Below are 17,030 nucleotides of genomic sequence, written 5' to 3'. Positions count from 1 at the left end.
AGTTGTGTTGGAGCAAAGCTTGTCAAAGCAAAGAAGGGTTATTGCTCTATGTAAAGATGATTTTGAAGCAATGGAGTTAGAATCTCAATGTTCTACTCTTTTAGAGAGAGACCTTTTGTTGCAGGAGTGGTCTGATACAAGTCAAGCATCAATTGCAAGATAAACAGTGGAGCTGGATGATATAGAAAAATAAGACCTTAACAATCTTGACATCAATGAGTAACAAAGCAGTGGAGAGGACGTTGATGGAAATGAATACAATGATAATGTAGACAACACGGATGATAGCGAAGGTCAAGAAGCTACAAATTTTGACCATCAAGGGGGGGGGGGGGGGGGAGACAATGTTGGAGAAATGAGTCTAGTTGTGGATGTTGAGTGTGCAAAAGAAAACGCAGGCAATGAGGATGCACAAGAGGATGATAGAGCCCCTCAAGACATTGTAGCTGATGAAAAAGGTGAGAATGCTTATTAGAGTATTTTTAATATGATGCATGTTGTTATCATGTACCAACAAACTCCTAAAGTGTAAAAAGGTAGGATAGTGTATTGAATTGATCAATTGTGAAACTTTAGGTCCTTTAGACACACTATTTTCATAATACTATCGTGTGTCTTTCTCTAAAAGCATGCCATTTTTTTTAGATTTAATCGTTATTGATTAAGTGCTAGCTATGCACATCTACCATTAAAAAAATCATGGGGGGATCAATCTTGAGTTTGAGCCATCACAAACACGTGTTTTCTATTTAAAATGCCAATTCACAAATCATAGCTAACATACATATGTGTATTAAGAGAAAGCAATTTTGATTTTGGTGAGACAATAATAGCATTACCAAACAAGCCTAACAAGGAGGCTAGTGAATCACTAGTGTATGAACTTCGATCACAAAAGTCCTAGTTGAGTTGTTCTAAGTGAAGCTTAACACTAGGGTTGTGTGAACATGAGCTACTTTTGTGGCTATAATCAACTTTTTTGTAAATTCTTGTTCTCATAGACTACAAAAAAACTCATCAAAACCTTTCCAGGATTTGTTCTCAAGGCATGTAGGGAGCTGAAAAAAATAGAAATAAATAATTCCATATAAATTTGTTATTTTTTAAGAGCAATCTTCTAGGTACAATTGAACAATAATCGCTCAAAATTTTTTATATCCAATGTAAACCCCTTAAAAACCTTCAAAGCACGTTGATACTTTTTTGAAAAAAACATGGATATGTACTCAATGTCTATGCATATACTATTTTTAGAAGAAAAATTGTCGACTTGTTTGAGCCTTCAAAAACATGTATGTTGTTAAATTTAAAAGCCAATTTTGTGGTTTCTTACTATTTTCAGAAAATTAAAAAATTTTATTTTACAAATTTTGGGATAAATGGTATACTAGAGTTTTTCTCTATGTCATATGACCTCAATAATATCCTATGATCAGGGTTTCTTGAAAAATAGACAATTTTAGAGCCAATTTTATAGAATGAGATGCCAAGCCACTTACGTGGCTCAAACACAAACCTAGTGTTAAAATTCCATATCCTAGTGTAGCACTTGCATATGTTACGTGAAACTCATAATGTCTTTGTACCTAACAAGGCATTGAAACTTAGTTTGTAGGATCGAACTTAAGTTTGAGCCTTGCCTCCACATGTTATTGTAGCACTACCATGTGAGCCCAAGCTCATGAGCACTACCATGTTAGGCCAATCTCAAGTGCATTGTAGCAATAAAATCTTCCAAATAGCAAAAATACTTATGGATTATGAAGTAAAAGGGATAATACCTTGAAAAAATCATAGTTAAGAGGTTTTTTAAATAGTCCTTGGATGTGCACAATATAATAATTTTATACATAGTGAATGCGTTGAGACTAGAAAGGGCTTGAGACTTAAGCCTTACACTTGAAACATAAGCCTAAGGTTAAGACTTAAGCCTTAGGCATAAACTTAAGTTTGAGTCTCACCTCCAAATGTGAAATAAATAGCATGCTAGGTGAGCATCACATCATTGTGTGTATGAGTTTCAACGACAAAAGTCCTTGTCATAGAATCCTACCTCAGTAGTTCCAAGTGAGGCTCAAAATTTCATATCCTATTGTAGCAATTACATATGTTAAAGTCATAATCTCTAACAAGAAATCGAAATTTATTTTGTAGGCTTGAACTTAAGTTCAAGCCTTGCCTTTGTATGTTAGTGTAGCACTACCATCTGAGTCCAGCCTCATGAGCATTATAGCAAAATAATGTTACAAAATAGCAAAATACTTATAGATAATGAAAAAAATGGATCATACCTTGAAAAACTCATAGGTAAGGGGTTTTATAAATAGGTCTTGATCGCACATAATATACAATTTTTTCACATAGTGAATGATAAAGACTAAAAGGAGATCAGGGCTTGCATTTTAAACTTGAAACGTAAGCCTAAACTTTGAGACTTAAGTTTTAGGCTTGAAACAAAAGCCTAAACTTTGAGACTTAAGCCTTAGGCTGGAGCCTAAGATTCAGCCTCACTTTCAAATGTGCTTTAGGTAACATGCTAGGTGAGCATTTTTTTGTTAATGTGTTCAATGGAGCCTTTCTGGAATAAAACTTTTGGGTTAGATGGAAATGAAATGGATTCTATGGTTATTGAAAATCCACTAGACTATTTTCTAAATAGGTAACAATGGCTTTTTTCATCTTTTAGATGAAGACAACAAAATAGAAGATGAAGATAACATAACTCAAGCAACACAAGTGCTACCCACCATTGTTGGAGAGACCCAGTTTCATAAAGGTGAAGATATATCTACTCAAGATATCGTAGAGCACAAAAGTGATCTTGTAGAACAAACCTCTCCAAAACCCTCAAATGATGGCATGACTAAAGGGAGTGAGAACATGCTAACCACCATTGGAGAGACCCAAATTCATGAAAGCAACACTAGGAATAGTGAAGAGGAGATGGTGGTGGTAGAGCATCAAAGTGATTTTGTTGTGCAAAATTCTCCAAAACCTTCACACGATACTAACAACATGCCTCAAAGAGATGAGGATGCATAGGGTAGTGAGAAGAAGGGTGAAGCCAATGAAGGGATCCAAGTTACTCTTGCAACCAAGGAGGTAAGAGACAAAGTTGACAAAGGGACAGGAAAAGCTACACAAAATACAAACAAAGTCCAAAGCATTCAAGAAAGGGAGCAAGGGATTGAAGGTGGTGAGAAAAACAAAGGTACATATTTTTCCAATGTGATTAGTACAGATATAGCCCTTTTTCAAAGATAATACAAAATTCTATTATGTTGTCTTTGTAGGTGAAATTGACATTCAAAATCAAGGATCAAGTGTGCCACAAGTAGACATCAACGTTGAGGAGTTACGTCCAGATGCACAAAAACGTAGGCCACTTGGAAGCTTATTCTTTTGAGAGAGATGGAGATAAACTAGTCTTTCAATCTAGCCACATCAATAGATAAATGCAATCATTTTTAGGAGACATCATTATAGATGAATATGGGAGTGAGACATAAATAAATGTGTGCAATTTTCAATTCTGTGCTGCAATTATATGGTCCCTTGTTCTGAGACTATAAGTGCAAAACCTTAAATTGTTATCATTCTTTTGTATCCTATGCAAAAAACATTTCTTATGCAATCAACATAAAGAAGCATACACTCGTTCTTGATCTTAATAGAGTTTTACTCAGTAAAGAAGAAAAGAGGCATCCATGTACAGATTGTGTCAAAGTTGACCTTGGGCACACAACAAATTTTGTTTTCCCGAGTTGTTTTGAATTTTTGGATGAGATATGTCAGTACTTTCATGTTGGTATTTGGTCCACCGTGCTACAAAAGAATGTTTGCACTTATGTGAACACTCTTGAAAAGCATGCACATAAAAAATATCATTTCTTTATGGTATGGGGACAAGAAGATTGCTACATCCATAATCTTCAAAAAATGTTTAGACCGGATAAGCCTAATGTTGAGGCTATGTTTAAGACTTTGTTGAGGGTTTGGTATCAATGTAGGAATTTATGTAGTACAAAAAATACATTGCTCATTGATGATAGCCCTTTCAAGGGATATATTAACCCAAAAGATAATTGCTTATGTCCTAAAAGTTTTCAAGGGAGGCCTAACTATCTTCTTTGCAATGAGCTTCTACCATACCTTTTGAATCTAAATAGTACAGATGACATTTAATCTGTTATTTCACTCAATTGGCTAGGACAATCTCAAATCACAAAGGTTCATCACCTATTTACAAAGTTTCAAGACATAATGGAAGAATGGGCATGTTCAATGCCCAGGTTCTAAGGGAAGAACTTGACAACAATTCAATCAAAGTGGAAAGTTCATCTTGTGCATCTTCACAGCTACCACTGTACAATAACAAGTTAATTATGTTCAAGAAAGTAGGGGCAAGAAAGTAGTAAACTCCTTAAGCAAGGATCCATCTATGTTGGCATCCAAGTTTGGTGTGCCACTACTATCTTCAAAACAATTGAACTTGTTGAAATTGCCTCACAAAACAAAAAAACTAAGTGATCAACATGCTATTGCTTATACTACTAGCTTGGGGTATAATCGTGGTCATTTCATTAGCAAAGATGCAGCAAAAGCATACATATCAAAGCTACAAAAGGCCTACTTAAGTTAATGGGTAGGACCCACTTTAGATTTATAAAAATATATAAAAATCATAATCAAATTGTTATCTAATCTAGCATATTTTTTAATGCATGTGGAAGAAAACAATGAGTAAGGGCTTGGTGTGCATGTTGACTCAATCACATGGAATGTTCACATACATCAAGAGTGGTGGAAATGTGTTTAGAAGATTTTGGCCAAAACAATGTGTTGGGTTCTAGTATTCTGGCCAAAATAATGTGTTGGGTCCAATTATTTGAACATGAACCAAATATGTACACTTTTATGTTTCATCAACTAGATGTTATTCAACCTTGCAAAAGAAGTCTCTCTTTTATCTTTGTGGTTAAAGCTCTTTCTTTGTACAAGATTTCTTTAATATTGAAGAAAATATTTTCTTTTGTATTGAAAATTTTGTCTTCTCAAGGTTTAAGTCTATATATATATCATGGATAAAACAAATAATGTTAGTACACAATGTGTTAATTGAAAATATTTTCTCTTCCATTGACCTTCATGCCTTTTGTTTTGAAAAAGGAATTTTGAAACATATAATTTTGAATTCAATTGTACAACGCATTTACTATTGAGGTGGCACATGTTCTTGCGGACTCATAGGCCTAGAAGGAAACTGATTCCACCACCATCAGATACTATACAAAAACAAAAAAGAGTATTGATCCTTGAACTCAATGTTGTTTTACTTAAGACCATTGAAATGCAACATGGTGATGTATGTTCAGATTCGGGAAAACATATGCATCTTGTTGAAGAGAGTACAAATGTCTGGCATTTTATTTGCAAAGACGCATTCGCTTTCCTTGATTTTTGCATGCAACAGTTTGAGGTGTGGATTTGGAGCACTAATAGATTGCAAAGGACTCATCAAAAATTCCACAACACCATCAAAAATTTATTGTCATAGTAGGACAGGCAGCATGCCAAAAGATAGATCTTCTAATTGGATATCGATTTGTATACCACAAGACCTTGGATGTAGCATGGAGAATTTTTCATGGTTTGGATGGAAATAATACCTCAATTTCTTACGAAGCCCTTTACAGTGTAATGTGGAATATGTCTGGAACCTACTTGATTTTTCCAAAAACGTGGAATCAATCACTAGAAGAGAGTGAAAGTTTTTTGAGAGAACAGTCACTGAATGGTTACTTGGTTGGATCTATGCAAGAGACAATTTAATGAGAGTATACTTGCAATACATTGAAGAATCTTGTGATAGAGAAACCTTGTACGCATTGGAGCAATACATGAGAAAACACAATGTTTAATGATGTATTTATAGTCATTGAGCCTCTTGACATATTATCATTTCCAAGGATGAGTTGTAAAATACTTGGATCCATGTAAATATGCGAATTGGATTTTATTTTCTATCTTGGTTTTTGTGCTATTGATGTGCCGGTAGAGGCCGATGTGGAGGACTGCTTGGATTAATCGCAGTGCAATTTGGAGGACGTTTCTTGTATGGAGAGCCTCACTTTATATGGTTGGGAAGGAGGGTCAGAGAAGATGAGTTTGTGGATGAAGGAAATTGGAGAAAGCAGGGTTATGGTTGTGAGAAGCAATATGGTAAGCTATTGTAGGTGAAGGGTGAGGACCAGATTGTCCTATTTGACCCAGGTGGTGTTGGTAGTTATTTCAACACCGCAGCAAGTGGCTTGGCCATTTGATCTAGGTGGAAGACGTGCAATGATGTAGGGGGTGGGGTAACCCACTTGAGGTTTGGTGGTAGCATGCAAGAGCAAGGCCTTGTACATACGATAGTGGTTCTTTTGGTTTTCTAATAATGTTTGCCAGATTTTTCATTTGATAGAATAATAAAATACTTTTTTGGTTGGACATAAATGTTCAACAAGAGGGTTAGGAATGATGGTGCAGCCAAAGTGTGTCAACCCTAGCAAAGGGCGCAAGTAGTGATGTGTATGTTAACAAGTGCATGGTAGAGGGATAGAGTAGATGGGAAGAGCCTAGACAGGCATGTGGCAACAGTGATGTATGCTTTATGTGGTTTCTTAGGTCAGAAGGGCTCCAAGAAGGGCCAAATGGGATGGTGGGTGAAGGAGGTTATAGGTGTTGGTTTTGGCCTGGATATGCAGAGCTTGAGGTGTTGAATCAGTAGGTCCATACGACTCATCAAAATCTAGGGTGTGCAAGATATCATGCTTTGAAGTTGGAAGTGGTTGTAGGTCTGGGACGGACAAGGTAGATGATGCCAGGAGATCCAAGTAGGTTTCAGCAAATAGATACATAGAGATCCTTATGTGGAACATGTTGATGTTTTCAGATCGTCATTTGGAGTCTAGGATGCCAAAATGTTGAGAGTTGAAGTCTCATTGGGGGCCAGTCCTGTGCCACATTGGTTGCCTAGATTGATGTGCCTGCATGTGTTTTTTGAAGCTTGGCAAGATTTAATGAGATAGTTTGCACTGTGTGGAATCAGTAGGAAGTGAATACTTGTCAATAGATTCTTGGTCAGTTAGCTACGGCTTCTCAAAGTTTGTGCGAGGTGATGGCAGTGCAATGCCCTGTGCTTTCTGGCAGCTTTTGGACCGATGGTTGGCAGGCTTGGTGAAGTACAAGGGTGGTCAAGATGGTGGAGTTTGTAGCCAAAAAAGAGGACTTCCGATGGGATTTGACGGCTTGAGCATCAGAGCTCTATGCAAAATATGGTAAGTCTATAAATATTGGCAAAACAAAAATGTTTTGAAGACTTTTTATGAAGCTGGGGGGCCTAGGGGGTCCAACTCACCTAGAGGTGCCACGTGTCGTGCCCAATATCCCACATGGGAGAGCGCTTGGCCGGATGTTAGGGTACTTATGCAGCACTATGAGGAGCATTTAGGAGTTCAAATGGAGCATGAGGATCTTACATGTGGTTTGGCTATGGTGAGGGCGACGAGTCGTTCTACGCAGTGCTACATGCCGTTGATGACGATGATTTTGGTTTTTCCATAGTGCAAGGTGTTGAGTGTGGTTGATCATTGGCATCGGTTCTGTTGTGGTTATTTTTTGACGTGGCACACCCAGTAAGGGGGCCTATTCACACGCCTGAGGACCTAGCTTTTTTTAGAACATTGTTTCCCCCAAAGGGAAACGACGGCGTCGTTGTGGCCCCTTGGGATGATGCATGCATGCATTGGAGCTCAAGGGAGGTTCACCAAAAATAGAAAAAGGGTTGTGTCCCATGCAGAGCAAGGCCAAGAATAGAAAAAAAAAGGTTCGGCTAAAATTGGAGGTGCTTCACACACCCTATAGAGGGCCCATTTTTTACCATTTTGCAGGAGGGGCAATTTTAGCCACAAGGGAGGTCTCTTGTAGAGCTCAACGAGGAGCTCTCCACAAGGTTTGAAGGAGGAGCTCTTGGATCAACTTGGAGCCAACGATGTCACCAACAGGGAGCCTTTTCTTACAGCTCTCAGCGAGGAGGGCCACAAGGAGGTGAAGCCAAGGATTACCCATGTTTTTTTGCGTTTTCGTGATGTGGCATGTGCATACTGGGAACGGAAGCTGAGCCCTACAATATTATGGTTTTATGTGTATGCCTTAAGTGTGCATAAGTATATGCATTTTTTATTTAGCATGCAAAAATCTAGTCGAAGTCTGATGTGTCACTCTTGTTGGGAATGGGCTTCGTCCTATGACCCCGGGCTTCTTTGTGAACCTCTTCTTGGAGCCATGATGAAATGAGCCTATAAAACATACCTCCTATCTACTAGGCATCCTAGGTGGCATATGACATGTGTAGCATGGCCAAAAGTGGCCTTAGTCATAGTATACCCCATGAGGTGTCATTCTACACATAGTAGGTGCACTTTGGAGTGATTATGGACCTAGAAAAATCCCTTACAAAAGAGGTTACGAGTTTGTTTGATGTCATCAATGATGTATGATAAGCTCTTTCTCAATTTTTTATGAAGTTACTTTATACACATTTTCCCACCATAGCTCAACAACTCTTGGACGCTTAACCCTTGACATGTGGCGGCAAGGAGAAGATATTTGGAGAAAGATCTAGAAGAACCTCTAGATATTTCTTGAAGAGAAAGATCTAGAAACTTGTAAGATAATTTCAAGATATTTTGAAAAGATAGACACTTGTCACACAAATCCCTTGGATATTTCTAAGCAAATATCTTCTTCAAGGGGCAACTTCACCTATAAATAGAGCCTCTTGCCCTTCACTTGGGTATCAAGCAAACCATCAGGCAATGAAGCACTCAAGCAATCCCCACAATCAAGCCACTCTATCAAGCCATCACCCAACCTCTTAGCCATCTCCTTGAGTGAAACTTTCTCTCGATTTCAACCCAACACATCTTGAGCTTGCTACTTCATGCCTCAAGCCTTCTATCTCCTCACTTGTAATACTCATACACTCTATGTAGCCTTCTTCATCAATAAAAGACGCATTGTTGGTGGGTCGTAGACGGTGTTGGGTACTACTACTCATCTTCTACTTCATCAAGTTGGCTACAAGACCACAAAGTCTTGAGGTGTGCTTCACTTCTTTGGTTTGAGCTTGTGTGGGTCTTTGTGTGTTGGTTGTCTCTCTTGTCTCTTTCCTCTATTGTTTGGCAGTAAGCAAGCCTGTTCACACGTCCGTGGACCCAGCGTTTTTGAGAGCATGGTTTCCCCCAAGGGACAACAATGCCTTTGTTGCCCCTTGGGGTGCCCCAAACAAGGGATGATGCATGCGTGCATTGGAGCTCAAGGGAGATTCACCAAAAATAGCAAAAGGGTTGCATCTTATGCAGAGCAAGCCCAAGAATAGGAAAAGAAAGGTTTGGCTAAAATTGGAGGTACTTCACACACCGTAAAGAGGTCCCATTTTCGACCGTTTTGGACGAGGGGAGATTATGGCCACAAGGGAGGTCTCTTACGGAGCTCAAGGAGGAGCTCTTCGCAGGGTTTGAAGGAGGAGCTTCTGGATTGACTTCGAGCAAACAAGGCGCCAATAGAGATCCTTTTCTTACCACTCGCAACGAGGAGGTCCACAAGGAGGTGAAGCCAAGGATTGCCCATGTTTTTTGTGCATGTCATAGTCGTGCCGAGGGAGCTAATCGTAGCAGGTTTCATGGTGTTTGTAGATGATTTTTTTGCCATAATTGAAGCAAACCATACCCAAATTGTTGTCGTTTCTTGCCCTTTCACCCCTTCTTGTCTTTGCTCTATTCCAACCATCTGGTGCCGGTGTGTAAGTGTGTGTGTGTGTGTGTGTGTGTGTGTGTGTGTGTGTGTGTGTGTGTGTGTGTGTGTGTGTGTGTGTGTGTGTGTGTGTGTGTGTGAGAGAGAGAGAGAGAGAGAGAGAGAGAGAGAGAGAGAGTGTGTGATGTGTGTTGTGTATGTGTGTGTGTGTGTGTGTGTGTGTGTGTGTGTGTGTGTGTGTGAGAGAGAGAGAGAGAGAGAGAGAGAGAGAGTGTGTGTGTGATGTGTGTTGTGTCATGGTTGTAAATAGGCAAAATTGATGTGGTGTGTTGTCAATTGATTAAGCAAGTGTGCGTGCATTGGTATGTGTGCAGACAGTGATCTATATGCGGATTGTGTGAGTTTTGAAGGTGAAATTTTGTGCATTGGGGTGCAAGCAGTGATTATCATGGGCTATAGAGAGGTAGATTGTTTGGGTTCTAGGTGTGTTCCCCTTTCCCCCTATCCATCTTTTGTTTTCCCCATGGAGGAGCGCATTGATGCTCCTATTTGAAGTTGGAAGCGGTGTTGAAAGCTAACAATGGTCGGCGGTTGGTCGAAGAATATTAGGAGGTCGAGTTTGAAGATTATAGAGATTGTAGAGACAAGATTTGGCCCCATATTTATAGTTGTTCAAGACCCTGAAGATTGGTTAGCTGATTTTTAATTATGGATGTTGTTGATGCATATGTTGACGATGCAAAAAAGTTGCAAACCGCATCGCTGCTGTGATGCGCGGACATGCAAAGATGCGGTTCGATGATCTGGAAAGAGATGGTCGAGATTTGTGGCATGAGCTGCAAGACCATTTTTGAAGCGGATTCAAAAGTTCATCACTCCGGACGAGGCTGGTGCAAAGCTAAAGGCGGTATGCCAAGATGCAAGGGTTTTCAGTTTTTCTTGAGCGGTTTGAAACCTGTTGGAAGCAGTTAGAGGTTACTACTAGGGTGAAAGGCAACCAATACCTAAATTTCTTGAGTCCTTGCATCAAAAGATCAGAGAAAATTTGGAATACAATGCAGATACCTATGATGATAAGGTGTACCTGTCCAAGATGAAGAGAAAAAAGGTCAAATAGAAGGTGGAGTTGGGCTTGTTGAAGCCAATTGATTAGAGGCCTATTGTGACGATAGCGAGGAGTTCTATGGTTCAACCAAAGGCAGTGCCAATTGCTCAAAGTGCAAAATTTGCTAAGGTAAGGCCAACGGTGCATGTGGTAGTGGTGAATGAAATTTTCAACAAGGATAAGCCTCTTGTCAAAGAGAATGAGTGTGCAAAAGAGATAGTCAATGTCGAGATCCAAGAGCATCCTGAAGAGGTAAATCCTATTTTTTTGAACCCTCTATCTGAGAAGGTAGAAAAGTGCAGTCAGGTTGCAAATGCCAAGGACTTGGAAGTAGATAAAGAAAGTATGCAAAGCCAAGAGGATAATCGAGCTTTTGTGGAGTAATAAGCGGATGAGGATGGTGATACATGGCCAATATATAGTGTTGATGGAGATGAAGGTACCAGCTCAAGTTTTTGGGAAACGAGCGAGGAAGATAGATCAGATTAGATCACATTGTATTGCAAGGAGATGTAGTTTGATCATCCTGTGTTGGTAAGAGTACAGCTTCCTTGTTGTTTTTTTTATAGCATGATGATCGAAAATGTGAAAGAAGAGCAAATTGGTGTGTCAAAGATTGTCAAAGAGGATGTGCTATCAAAGAGGGCATGCAATGCTATGTTAATGACCACGTTGATGAAGGTAGCAGTGGAAAGTGCTATGGCGGTACAATTGATTTGGAGCTATGCAATGAAGGGCAAGGTTGCACTTATGGATAGCCAAGCTGGCCTACCAAGTCGCCAAGAGGATGATGAAGTAGAAACTGAAGGGGTTGCGCATAATTTTGATGCTCATGATATTCAAGATGCTGACCAGGGGGAGGAGAAGTTGGAGGTGCCTATGGATTGCACGGATGATGCTATGGATACATGCTTTTTGGAGCAGGTATGCATTGAAGATGAACTTGACTAGGGCTTTGATGATGCCTATGATGCTATAGATGAAGGTATGAAAGAACTTTGTGGATAGAGCTTTGACCAGGATAGAGGTGATGCGAGGGTTAACCCCTCCAAAAGAGGAGATTCTACTAGTGGATGTGTAGTGTGCTATGGATGTGCCGGCAGAGGCCAATGTGGAAGAGTGCTTGGATCAACCGTAGTGCGATTTGGAGGAGGTCTCTTGTATGGAGAGCCTCACTTTATATGGCTGGGAGGGAGGGTCAGGCTTAGAGGATGAGGTTGTGGTGAAGTAAATTGGAAAGAGCAAGGAGGGTATAGTCTCTTACTTTCGCAGCAAAGAACCATACGTGAACGAATAAAGCAAAGACAAGGTTCTTTACTTATTCTCTTATGAAACTGCTACGGGGAAGGGTATAGTTTTTGTTGACAGATACGGGCGAGAATACCAACGTATTCTCCCAGAGGAGGTAGAGAGGACAACAGGTCCAGGAGTATCAGCATATGCCCCTGAGGAAGTGCCAAGAGCCACCTACACCCCAAGCAAGTCAACGAATCCTTTTTCAGATGAGTATGACACTACCTCACATTCCACCCGACCACAAGCATTCAACAGCGAAGACCAACCGGCAAACCAGCCATCATTGCAGGCATGGCTTCGACAGAGTGCAACAATGGAACCATACCGAAACCGAGATGGTTATCAAGCCGCACGAGGGCTAAAGGATTTGCAATAACCACCACTCTGTTCAAGGTATCAGGCAGAGAGTAAGCCATGGTTGGGAGAAGCACTATGGTAAGATTTTGCAGGTGAAGGGTGAGGACCAGATTGTCCTATTTGACACAGGTAGTGTCGGTAGTTATTTATGCATTGCAGCAAGTGTCTTGGCCATTTGATGCAGGTGGAAGACGTGTTATGATGCAAGGGGGTGGGGTAACCCCACTTGAGGTTTGGTTGTAGCAGGCAGGAGTAAGGTCTTGAACATACGATAGTGGTTATTTTGGTTTTCTAATAGTGTTTGCCAAATTTTGCAGTTGGTAGAATAATAAGACAGTTTTTTTGGTTGAACATAAATGTTCAACAAGGGGGTTGGGTAATGATCGTGGAGCCAAAGTGTGTCGACCCTAGCAGAGGGCACAAGTAGTGATGTGTATGTTAACAGGTGTGTGACAGAGCTCTAGAGCAGATGGGAAGAGTAGGCAAGTGGTAGCGGTGATGTATGCTTTATGTGGTTTCTTAGGCCAGAAAAGCTCCAGGAAGGGCCAAATGGGATGGTGGGTGAAGGAGGTTATAGGTGTTGGTTTTGGCCTAGATATGTAGAGCTTGAGGTGCATATTCAGTAGGTTCATACGACTCATAGTGTGGTTGATCGTCGGCATCGATCCCGTTGTGGTGCTCTGCTGATGTGGCACACCCTCTAAGGGGGCCTATTCACACGCCCGTGGACCCAGCTTTTTTGAGAGCAAGGTTTCCCCCAAGGGGCAACGACGGTGCCGTTGTGGCCCCGTGGGGTGCCCCAAATAAGGGATGATACATGCATGCATTGGAGCTCAAGGGAGGTTCACCAAAAATAGCAAAAGGGTTGCGTCCCATGCAGAGCAAGGCCAAGAATAGAAAAAAAGGTTTAGCTAAAATTGGAGGTGCTTCACACACCCTATAGAGGGCCCATTTTTTACCATTTTGGAGGAGGGGCAATTATGGCCACAAGGGAGGTCTCTTGCGGAGCTCAATGAGGAGCTCTCCATAGGGTTTGAAGGAGGAGCTCTTGGATCAACTTGGAGCCAACGAAGGCACCAGCAGGGAGCCTTTTCTTATCACTCTCAGCAAGGAGGTGAAGCCAAGGATTGCCCATGTTTTTTTGCGCTTGTCGTGGTCATGCCGACAGAGTCAGTTGTAGGAGGTTTCATGGTGTTTGTAAATGATGTTTTTGCCATAATTGAAGTAAACCATAGCCCAAGTTGTTATCGTTTGTCTCCCTTTCACCCCTTCTTGTCTTTCGTCTGTTCCAACCATTTCGTGCCGACGCGTGAGATGTATGTGCCTCCTCGGGCCTCTGTGTGTGAGAGGAAGAAAGAGAGAGTGGTGTGTGTTGTGTGACTCGATGTAAACTGGCAAAATTGATGTGGCGTGTTGTCAATTGATTGTGCAAGCATGCATGCATTGGTATATGTGCAGATAGTGACCTATATGTGGATTTATGAGTTTCGAAGGTGAACTCTAGTGCATTGGGGTGCAAGCAGTGATTATCATGGGCTATAGAGAGGTGGATTGTTTAGGTTTCGGGTGTGTTCCCCTTGCATGCGTTCGAGCTCAAGGGAGGTTCATCAAAAATAGAAAAAGGGTTGCGTCCCATTTAGAGTGAGTCCAAGAATAGAAAAAGAATGTTCGGGTAAAATTGGAGGTGCTTCACACACCCTATAGAGGGCCCATTTTTTTACCGTTTTGGAGGAGGGGCGGTTCTAGCCACAAGGGAGGTCTCTTGTGGAGCTCAACGAGGAGCTATTGACATGGTTTGAAGGAGGAGCTCCTTGATCAACTTGGAGGCAACAAAGACGCCAACAGGGAGCCTTTTCTTGCCGCTCTCAGTGAGGAGGGCCCCACGGAGGCGAAGCCAAGGCTTGCCCATGTTTTTTTGCGCTCATCATGGTCATGCCAATGGAGCCAATTGTAGTGAGTGTTTGTAGATGATGTTTTGCAAGAATTAAAGCAAACCATAGCCCAAGTTGTTGTTGTTTCTTCCCCTTTTCCCCCTTCTTGTCTTTGCTTTGTTCCAACCTTCTGGTGCCAATGTGTGAGATGTATGTGTCCCCCTCCCGGGGGCCTGTGTGTGTGTGTGTGTGTGCGTGTGTGTGTGTGTGTGTGTGTGTGTGTGTGTGTGTGTGTGTGTGTGTGTGTGTTAGAGAGAAAGAGAGAGTGGATGGCTGTAAACGGGCAAAATCGGTGTGGTGTGCCATCAATTGATTTTGTGAAGTGTGCTTGCATTGGTATGCATGTAGGCGATGATTTGTATGTGGATTGTGTGAGATTCGAAGGTGAACTCTAGTGGATTGGGGTGCAATGATATCCTAAGCTATAGATTGTTTGGGTTGCACGTGTGTTTCCCTTTCCCCCTATCACCAATGTTTGTGCTTGTCATCTTTCACAATTGATATAAATTCTTTGAGTCCTTTCTTAATCGTGCTTGCTACCCCTTCTTGCCCTCTTTCTTTCTTGAGATTCTTTGACCACATCAATGAATTTACATTGTAATCATCCAACTCCCAAGTTTCAACAAAAAGTACATCAGCTTTGTTTGTTAGTTCATCTATGTCAACCCTCTTATTCCATGTGTATCCATTGCAATTCCAAAAGCATACTTTCAATTGTAACTCGATCTCATAGGTCGTGAATTCCTATTTGCTTGAGGGACTTGCATGCTCTTTGTTTATGTTTTCTTCATGAGAGATCTCCTTGTTTTTCTTATTCAAATCCTCATATGCCTTGCGACACACATTTTGTTGCTTAATAGTGCGATCTTCATAGAGAAAACATTTTGTATCCCTGAAGTAAATCCAACCATTATCCCTCAAATAAATTCAACTATTATCAATGATAATCTTTTATTTCGTCTCATCTGGCATGGTGCATATAATTGTCCGTTCTCCCAAGTGAGGAGCTCCTTAGTTACCCACACTATGTGCTCCATAATCCATAACTCCCGACATGAGAAAGTGGGTTTTGATGAAATTTGATAACAATGGCAAGAGAAGAAGGTGTCTCTAAATTTTCTTTGGGAATTCCACAATAATAGTGTTTTTGGAACATCACTCTTGTTCCTTCAACTCCTCTACATCTACATTCTCAACATTGTTTGTTTGGGTCATAGCTTTGCATGAGAGAGGATTTAGGAGCCACATTGCTTCCACATACATTAGCTCAAAATTTGTTTGTGCATCCATTTTTCATTTCGCGTACATCATGGTTCATGGTGTCAAATTTCTCCTCTTTCAATACATGATCATACTCCACGTTGCTCATGTGCTCCTCCAAAACATTCAAGTCCACAAGAGAGCGTTTACATTTTTGACTTTTTCTTCAAGTTGCATCATATGTGTTGTTTGCATCTCAAGTGTCTTCTACATATGCTCATTTTAACAACAAGAACCCTTAATGTGCACATAAGTCTTCACCTTGCTTGTTTACGGTCTCTTACAATGATATTAAGTATGCCATAATCATGGTTTTTTATGTCGTTGATGGAGTGATTATATTGCAATCTTCATACTTAGGAGAATTTGATGAGTATATTAAATAAGATATGAGAGTTAACTTCTCCAAATCTTTTCACTTCAAAAATTCTAGTGCAAAATTTTCTTTTTCTACATCAGTGCATAGAAGGCGGCATGCTTTTTTATTGAAGCTATATATCACCCAAATCGGAGTTCAAATGAACAAGTTATGATCAAAAGAGTAAATTGCTATCTACTAGATCAAAAATGGTTGTGTGTGTGTGTGTGTGTGTGTGTGTGTGTGAGAGAGAGAGAGAGAGAGAGAGAGAGAGAGAGAGAGAGCACCCAAATTGGAAAGAGAGGTGCATTGAGCTATTCCCTTCTTCTCTTGCATGTGAAGTTGGTTCAATTGCTCTTCAATTGACTACATCTTTTTAGATTCTTACTTGTTTTTTATTTTAAAAAAATAAGTACCCCCTACTAATGCCACCATAAAAATATCCTTAATCCAATCCTACGAGCTCTACTCATTAATAACTTTCATTTGTGCCCAGATTTCTTTTCCTGCCATCCCTCCTACTTTCACGTCCTCCCCTCCTTTCCCAACACCCTACTTCGATGTGCAAGTTTTCAGGAATCCAGGGCTTGAAGCATTAAAGAGGGGGTAGATGAGGCGATCGCAATGCTGGGGAGGAGGAGGTGCTCCAACCAGTAACATAGTCTTCCCACACGACCTTGATGTCCATTTTGGAAGCTTCACAAGCTTGAAAGATGCGGGAGGGGTAATGGAGACTTTTGATCAGTGAATGCATGGGGTCCTTGTTGAAGAAGGAGTATGTAGGAGGGCATGATCCTTCCCTTGTTTATTCGCCTCCTTCCCCCACACCCTATTGCCCCCTCCCCCTCTACTACCCATCGTCGCCCCTCCATTTGCTGCATGACCCATTCCCTGTGAGCCCACAACCCTCTTTGACCCTCTCTCC

This window comes from Adiantum capillus-veneris, chromosome 8, assembly GCF_014529385.1.
Source record: "Adiantum capillus-veneris isolate H3 chromosome 8, ASM1452938v2, whole genome shotgun sequence".
Lineage (NCBI taxonomy): Eukaryota > Viridiplantae > Streptophyta > Polypodiopsida > Polypodiales > Pteridaceae > Adiantum > Adiantum capillus-veneris.
Note: the sequence above shows the minus strand (reverse complement) of the source record.